Source organism: Salvelinus sp. IW2-2015, unplaced genomic scaffold (genome assembly GCF_002910315.2).
Source record: "Salvelinus sp. IW2-2015 unplaced genomic scaffold, ASM291031v2 Un_scaffold2554, whole genome shotgun sequence".
NCBI classification, from domain to species: domain Eukaryota; kingdom Metazoa; phylum Chordata; class Actinopteri; order Salmoniformes; family Salmonidae; genus Salvelinus; species Salvelinus sp. IW2-2015.
In genome coordinates, this window is record NW_019943867.1 from 87,156 (window position 1) to 96,485 (window position 9,330).

The 9,330-nt window shown below is 47.5% G+C and overlaps 1 pseudogene; it reads left to right on the top strand.

The window, feature by feature from the left end:
* The window catches only part of LOC112074270 (ubiquitin carboxyl-terminal hydrolase 19-like), a 31,978-nt pseudogene that overhangs the window by 16,472 nt on the left and 6,176 nt on the right, over nucleotides 1-9,330 (top strand).

A 9,330-nucleotide genomic window follows, 5' to 3' on the forward strand; every position in this document is an offset into this window, starting at 1 on the left:
GAGAGGGAGATTGAGATGGTGAGAGAGGAGGATGAGGATTGGTGAGAGAGGGAGGATGAATGATGGTGACGAGAGGGGAGGATGAGATGTCGAGAGAGGGAGGATGAGATTGTGAGAAGAGGGAGGGACTGACGGGAGGATGAGATAGGTGAGAGAGGTGAGGACTGACGGTAGATGAAGATGGTGATGAGACGGGAGGACTGACGGGAAGCGATGAGATGGTTGAGGAGACGGAGGGATTGGTAGCATGGTTGCAGAGGAGGATGATGATGGTGAGGAGAGGGTAGGATCTGACTGGAGGATGAGGTATGGTGAGAGAGGGCGAGGGACTTGACGGAGGATGAGATGCGCTGAGAGTAGGGAGCATGCAAGATGGGTGATGAGAGGGCAGGACTAGACGGAGAGAGTGAGAATGGTGAAGAAGAGGGAGGACTGACGGAGAGATGAGACTGCGTGCAGAGAGAGGCAGGACTGACGGCAGGAATGAGATGGTGAGATGGGGAGGCTACTGACGGAGGATGAAGATGGTCGAGAGAGGGCAGCGATGAGATGGTGCAGCAGAGGCGGGATGAGAGTGGTTGATGGAGAGGGAAGGCACCTGACGCGAGGATGAGATGGTGAGAAGAGGAGGGACTGATTTGAGAGTGAGAGACTTGGTGGATGACCGGAGGTGAGAATGGTGAGGAGGACACGGGAGGATTGAGATGGTGAGAGAGCGAGGACTGACGGAGAGGATGTGGGGACTACAGGATGAAGGTGAGAGAGGCAGACTGCACGGAGGATGAGATGCGTGAGAGAGGTAGAATGACCGGATGAGATGCGTGGAGAGAAGGGAGAGACTGCAACGAGGATGAGATGGTGACGATGAGGAGTGACTGACGGAGGATGAGATTGGTGAGAGAGGGAGACTGACGGAGGATGTAGATGGTGAGAGAGGCAGCGAGAGAGAGAGCAGAGAGAGAGACTGACGACGGAGGATGAAAATCGGTGGAGCAGAGAGGAGAATAGGAAAAGGCCCAGAAAGTGAAACGGTATGAAGTGATTTAGGACGAGGAGTAGGGGATTGGAAAATGAGTAGGGGGAAAGGGAATCCGATTTCTTTATCGTGTTATCCTATGAGCCTCGGAGGTTGGCATTTTTCCTAGCCACTGGGCTTCTGCATTGCTTGCTCTTTGGGGTTTTAGGCTGGGGTATCAGTAAAGCACTTTGTGGCAACTGTTGATGTAAAAAAGTCCTTTATAAAGTTTATTTGATTGATTGGTATTTCATCCCTTTATTTCTGTCTCTGCCCCTCAGCCCAAGCCCACCTGTATGGTCCAGCCCATGGCCCACGCACCTCCTGCCGGCAGCCAGCGCAGCGTTGAGGAGGAAGAGGAGGAGGAGGAGGAGGTGTGTCTGCCAGGCTTCACAGGCCTGGTCAACCTGGGCAACACATGCTTTATGAACAGTGTCATCCAGTCTCTTTCCAACACCCGGGAACTCAGGGACTACTTTCATGGTCAGTGAGCTCCTCTAATCTTCCTCTTCTCTTCTGGCATTCTTTCATTTAAGTTTTTACATTCCTTTATGAAATATGTGTCTGATGTAAATATGTGTGTAAAAAATCAAATGTAACAATGCAGGGAATAAAGGGTTTTCTTATAAAAAAAAGTTTCAACATGCAAGTCATTGTATTAATCTTCAGTGACTGTAGATTGATATYAAACCATTAACTGTGTTCTCTCACCCTCTGTGCAGACCGGGCGTTTGAGAATGAGATCAACTGTAATAACCCGTTGGGGACGGGTGGTCGGCTGGCCATCGGGTTTGCTGTGCTTCTCCGGGCTTTGTGGAAGGGTACCCACCATGCTTTTCAGCCCTCTAAGTTAAAGGTGACACTCCACTCTCCTGAGTCATATCTTTAACTCCCTCCCTGTTATTTAATAATATATAATGATATAATATATGACATTTAGCAGATGCTATAACCCAAATAGCCTTTGTCTTTATTCTCCAGGTGATCGTATCCAGTAAGATGTGCTGTCTTTATTCTCCAGGTGATCGTATCCAGTTAGATGTGCTGTCTTTATTCTCCAGGTGATCGTATCCAGTTAGATGTGCTGTCTTTATTCCCAAGGGTGATCGTATCAGCTTACGATGTGCTGTCTTTAATTCTCCAGGTTGATCGGTATCAGTTGATGTGCTGGTCTTTATTCCGCCCCCGGTGATCGGTATCCAGTTAGATGTGCTGTCTTTATTCTCAGGTGAATACGTATCAGTTAGATGGTGCGTGTCCTTTTATCTCCAGGTGATCGTATCCATTAATGTGGATGTTTTTATTCTCCAGTGATCGTCTATCCAGTTAGATGTGTGATCGTTTATTCTCCAGGTGATCGTATCCAGTCTAGTGTGCTGTCTTTGTACTTCTCCAGGTGATATCGTATCCAGTTAGATGTGGGTTTAATCGCGTCCGTTCACCTTAGCATCTCGTCATCTCCGGTGATCGTATCCAGTGTAGATGTGTGTCTGCTCTTATTCTCCGGTGATCGTATCCAGTTAGATGTTGCCGGTTGATTTATTCTCCAGGTGATCGTATCCAGCTTAGGATGTGAGCTGTTTACTTATCTCCGGTATCGTATCGTTCCAGTTAGACTGTCTGCGTCTTATTCGTCCAGGTGATCGTATCCACGTTAGATGTGCTGTCTCTTATTCTCCGAGTGCATCGTTACCAGTAAGATGTGGTGTTTTTTATTCTCCAGGCGATCGTGGCCAGTAAGGCCAGTCAGTTTACAGGCTATGCCCAGCACGATGCCCAGGAGTTCATGGCCTTCCTCCTGGATGGGCTCCATGAGGACCTGAACCGCATCCAGAACAAGCCCTARACAGAGACRGTGGACTCAGACGGACGGCAGGACGAGGTGGGTGAAATAAAGGTTTGAGCAGCACCATAAACAATCACATTTATTTTATAAGGCCCTTTGTGACATCTAAAAAGTGCTTTACACATACCCAGCAGGCTAAAACTCCAAATGGCAATCAATGCAGAGGCAGTCATACTTATAACCACACTCACTGTTTCCATTCAGTCCAGTTGTCCTGGAAAATGACATGGTGTGTCTGTTTTAAAGGTGGTGGCAGATGAGGCGTGGCAGAGGCACAAGATGAGAAACGACTCGTTCATCGTAGACCTCTTCCAGGGCCAGTACAAATCCAAGCTCGTCTGCCCAGTGTGCTCCAAGGTAAGACACAAACAGCGGAATTATTTCAACACAATTAAGCAACACTCCACTGTCTGAKATATATCTGGGTGTTCATGTTGAACTGTGTTTTGTATGGAGTCTCAACGGGGTTTTTCTAGTCTTGGAATGTATCAGTCAAACTCACAGGGATAATACCGTAGTGCCTCTGTTGCTACGGCTATCCACTGCTGAACACAGACCCTGCCCGTTGTTTTAGGCATGTCTGCCCTTTAGGCATCATGATAATGGGCGTTTAACCCCCTAAGGTCYATGTCRGTGCGGAAATCTAATTAGCATAATAAAKAKTCCCCATGGAAATCTGTCAGTTTAAGCTAGAGATGTGTTGCGTCTCAATCCACTGCATCCTCGTATGTCGTACTTCCGCATCTGCGACGAAAGGTTACAGAGCTAGAGCGGTGTTTGTCAGACCGTGAGACATCCCGAAAACCMGTCGTCTGTAATTTCCGAACAGTTTGTTCTACACACTAATATGCAACGGTGAGACTCTCATGAACATGTACATGTTGTTTTGCTCTAGGCCTCACAAATCTAGTCTGAAGGGCCCCCGGTACCAGTTGAAAAATTTTATGAAAGTACAGTACCAGTCAGAAGTTTGAACACACCTACTCATTCCAGGGATTTTACTATTTTCTACATTGTAGAATAATAGTGAAGACATCAAAACTATGAAATAACACATGGAATCATGTTGTAAGCAAAAAAGTGTTAAACAAATCAAAATATAGTTTATATTTGAGATTCTTCAAAGTAGCCACCCTTTGCCTTAGACAGCTTTGCACTCTCTTCGCACTCTCTCAACCAGCTTCACCTGGAATGCTGTTCCAACAATCTTAAAGGAGTTCCCACATAAGCTGAGCACTTGTTGGCTGTCAGAACCAACTTCCTTTTTGATATTTTTTTGTGACCTTCTGTTGTTCCATGTAGTGAATCTGTTATTACATTTTCATTTTATTTAACTAGGCTAGTCAGTTAAGACCAAATTCTTATTTACAATGACGGCCTACCGGCGAACAGTGGGTTAACTACCTTGTTCAGGGGCAGAACGACAGATTTTTAACTTGTCAGCACGGGGATTCGATCTAGCAACCTTTTGGTTACAGGCCCAACAGGCCCAACGCTAACCACTTGGCTACCTGCTGCCCCGGCATGCGTTTGTATGTGCTAACAGCAGTAAGACAAAACATTTTTTTTTTTGATACTTCAAAGGGAACTCAAAATGTTTAAATCAAATAGCTAAATGATCCTTGTTGTATGACCTTCATAAAACACTTCCATATAGCTTAGTAATATGATGSAGATGATTAGAGACTCAGGCCTGGCTGTCAAGCTGCAATGGAGGAAAACCTAATTCAATAATGGAGGAAAATGGACCCATCAGAGTTAGACTAATAGCGGATCAGTGTGGGTGGCTTGCTGTGTCGAGTGGAACTCYTTTATTTAGTGCTGTGATAGGGAGTACTACAACGTGACCTGTTTGAATGTTTTGAAAAGTTCAAATGTCCTTCTTCTCTGTCCCCAGGTTTCCATAACCTTTGACCCCTTCCTCTACCTTCCCGTGCCCCTGCCCCAGAAGCAGAAGGTCCTCACAGTGTTCTACTTTGCTAAAGAGCCTCACAAGAAACCCATGAAGGTAAGATGACATATTGGTGTCATTCAAATAGCAGATGGCTTCGGTTTATTATTTCATTTGACCGATTTTATTTGACTGTCTGCTTCCTCTGATTGTGTCAGTTCCTGGTGAGTGTGAGTAAAGAGAACTCGAGCACAGCTGAGGTCCTGGAGTCCATCTCTCGGAGTGTGAGGATCAAGGCAGAGAACCTGAGGCTGGCTGAGGTAGTGAAGAGTCGCTTCCATCGGATGTTTCTCCCATCCAACTCCCTGGACACGGTCTCCTCCTCAGACATGCTCTTCTGCTTCGAAGTGCTGTCTAAAGAGCTGGCCAAGGAGAGGGTGGTGGTGCTCCGAGTCCAGCAGGTAAACGTCCAGCAGCCTCTCTTGCCATCCTATTCGAACCTTAGGGAACTATAACACAAGTCCCTAGTGTGTTACCTAGTGTCTGTCTCTCTGTCCCCCCCGTCCAGAGGCCTCAGGTCCCCAGTATTCCCATCTCGAAGTGTGCTGCCTGCCTGAAGCCTCCTCTCTCGGATGAAGAGAAACTGAAGCGCTGCACCCGCTGCTACCGCGTGGGTTACTGCAACCAGTGAGTCAACAGCTCACTAAATGTTTGCTGTCTGGCACTAATGACACAGGCAATTGAATGAGTTAATTTCCCAATATTAACAGAACTATTTCAGAACTATTTCCTGTTCTCCTAAATGATTCATGAATTTAAAAAATAATAATATTGCTTTCGTTTTTAATCCAATCTAACTTTTTGCCCCCTTCATATTTCAGGGTTTGCCAGYAAAAACATTGGTCCAACCACAAGGTTCTGTGTGGGCCCAACATAGAGAACGTGGGGCTTCCCTTCCTGGTCAGCGTCCCTGAGTCCAGACTCACCTACGCCCGGCTGTCCCAGCTGCTGGAAGGATACTCAAGGTAGCATTGGGATGTCCGGAGTTGATGGATATGAWTGCTGTTCTTTAGATATCAATACAACTTGCTGATTTGACATTGTTGGGCTGTCACTGATTATTATGTGGTCTCACCACTTTCCCCCATCTCTCTGTGTAGATATTCAGTGAARGTGTTCCAGCCTCCCTTCCAGTCTGGCAGGACGTCTCCAGAGGTCACCCAGTGCCTGGCTGACCTTCCCCCTCCAGCAGAGACCCCTGAAGGTGTGGGGGCAGGGGATAAGGCCAGGGGCGGTGGGGCAGGGGACTCAGAGCAGGAGGTCTCCTCTCTGGTTCCTGAGTCTCCACTAGAGACAGCCCAGGCCTCAGCACATCCAGCCGGAGACCCAGACGCCCTCTCCACCCACACCACAGACTCAGGTTTCATTGAGCCCTCCTCTGGCTCSCAGGACTCCCAGGGAGAGAAGGAGACCTCCTGTGAGAAGGCTGTCAGACCAGAAGGTAAAGGCAAGCATCTTCTAACATTAACATATCAATAGTATTGTTACTTCTACTTTTTTCATTACATTTCTCAAATGATTATATAGACAAATATTTTTTTTCACTTACACTATGTATATACAAAAGTTCCTATGGTATGTGGACTACTTCCCTTCAATTGAGTGGATTTGGCTATTTTATCCACGGCCTGTGCTGACGGTGTAAAATCGAGCACACAGCCATGCAATCTCACATAGACAACCAGGAATAGCATTACTGAAGAGAGCAGTGACTTTCTACGTGGCGACTGTCCATAAAGATGCCACCTTTTCCATAAAGTCAGTTTTGTCAAATTTCTTCCCTGGTCAACTGTAAGTGCTGTATTGTGATAGTGGAACGTCTAGGAAGCAACAACGGCTCAGAGTGAAGTGGTCAGGCCAACAAAGCTCACAGAAGGAGCAGTTGCCGAGTGCTAAAGTGCGTAGCGTGCTAAAAATCGTCTGTCCTCGGTCTGCAACGTCTGCACGAAGTGGTTTGTCGGGAGCTTACAGGATGGTTTCCAGGCAGCAAGCAGCGCACAAGCGCAAAGATCACCCATTCGCGAATGCGAAGCGCGCTGGCAGTGGTGTATCAGTTTGCCGCCATTGGACTCTTGAGACGCCCTCGATAACTACTGTGGATTATTATATTTGACCATGCTGGGTCATTATGAACATTTGAACATCTTGGCCTGTTCTGTTATAATCTTCCACCCGGCGATAGACAGAAGAGGACTGGTCAGCCTCATAAGCCTGGTTTCCTCTCTAGGTTTCTTCCTAGGTTTTGGCCTTTCTAGGGAGTTTTTCCTAGCCACCGTGCTTCTACACCTGCATTGCTTGCTGTTTGGGGTTTTAGGCTGGGTTTCTGTACAGCACTTTGAGATATCAGCTGATGTACGAAGGGCTATATAAATACATTTGATTTGATTTGGAAACGCGTTCTCTGGAGTGATGAACCACGCTTCACCATCTGGCAGTCCGATGGACAAATCTAGGTACAAAGCGAGGCCCATACAGAAATGCTTTGTCGAGAGATCAATGTGGAAGACCTTAACTGGCCTACACAGAGCCCTGACATCAACCCCATCGAAAACCTTTGGGATGAATTGGAATGCTGACTGCAAGCCAGGCCTAATCGCTCAACATCAGTTCCCGACATCACTAATGCTCTTGTGGCTGAATGGAAGCAAGTCCCCACAGCAATGTTCCAACATTTAGTGGAACGCCTTCCAAGAAGAGTGGAGGCTGTTTATAGCAGCAAAGGGGGGACCAACTCCATATTAATGCTCATGATTTTGGAATGAGATGTTCAACAAGCAGGTGTCCACATACTTTTGGTTATTTACAAGCATTTCACTATACTCGCAGTAACATCTGCTAACCATGTGTATGTGACCTGTGACCAATAAAAATGTATTTAGTGGATCTCTTTCCCTGTATTTAGTGGATCTCTTTCCCTGTGGCTCACGCTGTGTTTTGAGGCTGTTTTGTGCTGTTTGTGTGTCTAGCTGCTGTGACCGGCTACCAGCAACCATCAGAGTCTGCATCCAGCCACACCTCTCAGTTCTACATCACCATCCTCCACTCCAACAGCAAGGAGCAGACACTGGAGGAAAAGGGTCAGGGTCTAATCTCAAACCTGCCCCTCACCCCTAGTCCTCACCCCTAGTCCTCACCCCTGCCCCTCACCCCTAGTCCGAGTGTTAAGACAAAGCAAAAACTCAATCATCTACTGCTCTGTATCATTCAACATTTAAGTCCTTTACGATATGTGTTCTAGAATGTCTTACTGTTGTTTTGTCATGTTTCCCCCTACCCTAGAAGAGGCCGTTCTGGACCTCCCTGAGGACTCCAGCCTGGAGCTGGTGTGGAAGAACAACGAGCGTCTCAAGGAGTATGTCCTGGTTCGGTCCAAGGAGCTGGAATTTGAAGAGGACCCTGGGTCGGTCAACGAGACGGCCAGGGCTGGACACTTCACCCTGGAGCAGTGCCTAAACCTCTTCACTAGGCCTGAGGTGCTGGCACCGGAGGAGGCATGGTAGGAACAACACACTGATCAATGTAGTCTTCAACATACACTAACATGCAGACATACTCAAACAAATGTAGCCCTACAGTCCCACACAGCCATGGACTAACACATGTACTGCACAGTTAACATTCAGACAGTCCCACACAGCCATGGACTAACACATGTACTGCACAGTTACAGAGCGGAGAGAAGGAGGGAAGGATAGGGACAGAGCGACGAGAGGGAGGGAAGGATAGGGACAGAGCGAGAAGGGAGGAAGGATACGACGAGCTGAAGAGAGGGAAGGATAGGACAGAGCGAGAGGAGGGAGGGAAGATAGGAACAGAGCGAGAGAGAGGGAAGGTAGGGACAGAGCGAGAGAGGAGGAAATGGGAACCAATGAGAGGAGGAAGGATAGGACAGAGAGAGGAGGAAAGGATTAGGGACAGAGAGAGGGGAAGGATAGGACAGAAGAGGGAGGAAGGATAGGGACAGAGAGAGGGAGGAAGGATAGGGAAGGAGAGGAGGAAGGATAGGCGACAGAGAGAGGGAGTGAAGATAGGACAGAGAGAGGAGGAAGATAGGACAGAGAAGGGGTGGAAGGATAGGACAGAGAGAGGAGGGGGAAGTATAGGACAGAGCGAGCAGAGAGAGGAGGAAGATAGGGATCAGAGCGAGGCAGAGAGAGGGAGGGGAAGGATAGGGACAGATGAAAGAGAGTTGTTAGGGTTGTAAATCCATGCCAAAACACCCCTAAATCTGCTAGAGACTGTCTGAATGTTAACTGTGCAGTACGTGTTGTTGAGTCCATGGCTGTGTAGGAACTGGTGAATGCTTAACTGTTGTAGTACATGTGTTAGTCCATGCTGTGTGGACTGTTGCAATTTTAAGCTCTGCAGTAATGTGTTAAGTCCGTATGGCTGTGTGGGACTGTCTGGAATGTAACTGCTGGCAGTACATGTGTTATCCATGGCTGGTGCGACTGTCTGAATGTGAAACTGTGGCAGTACATGTGTTTAGTCCATGGCTGTGTGGGACTGTCTGATGTG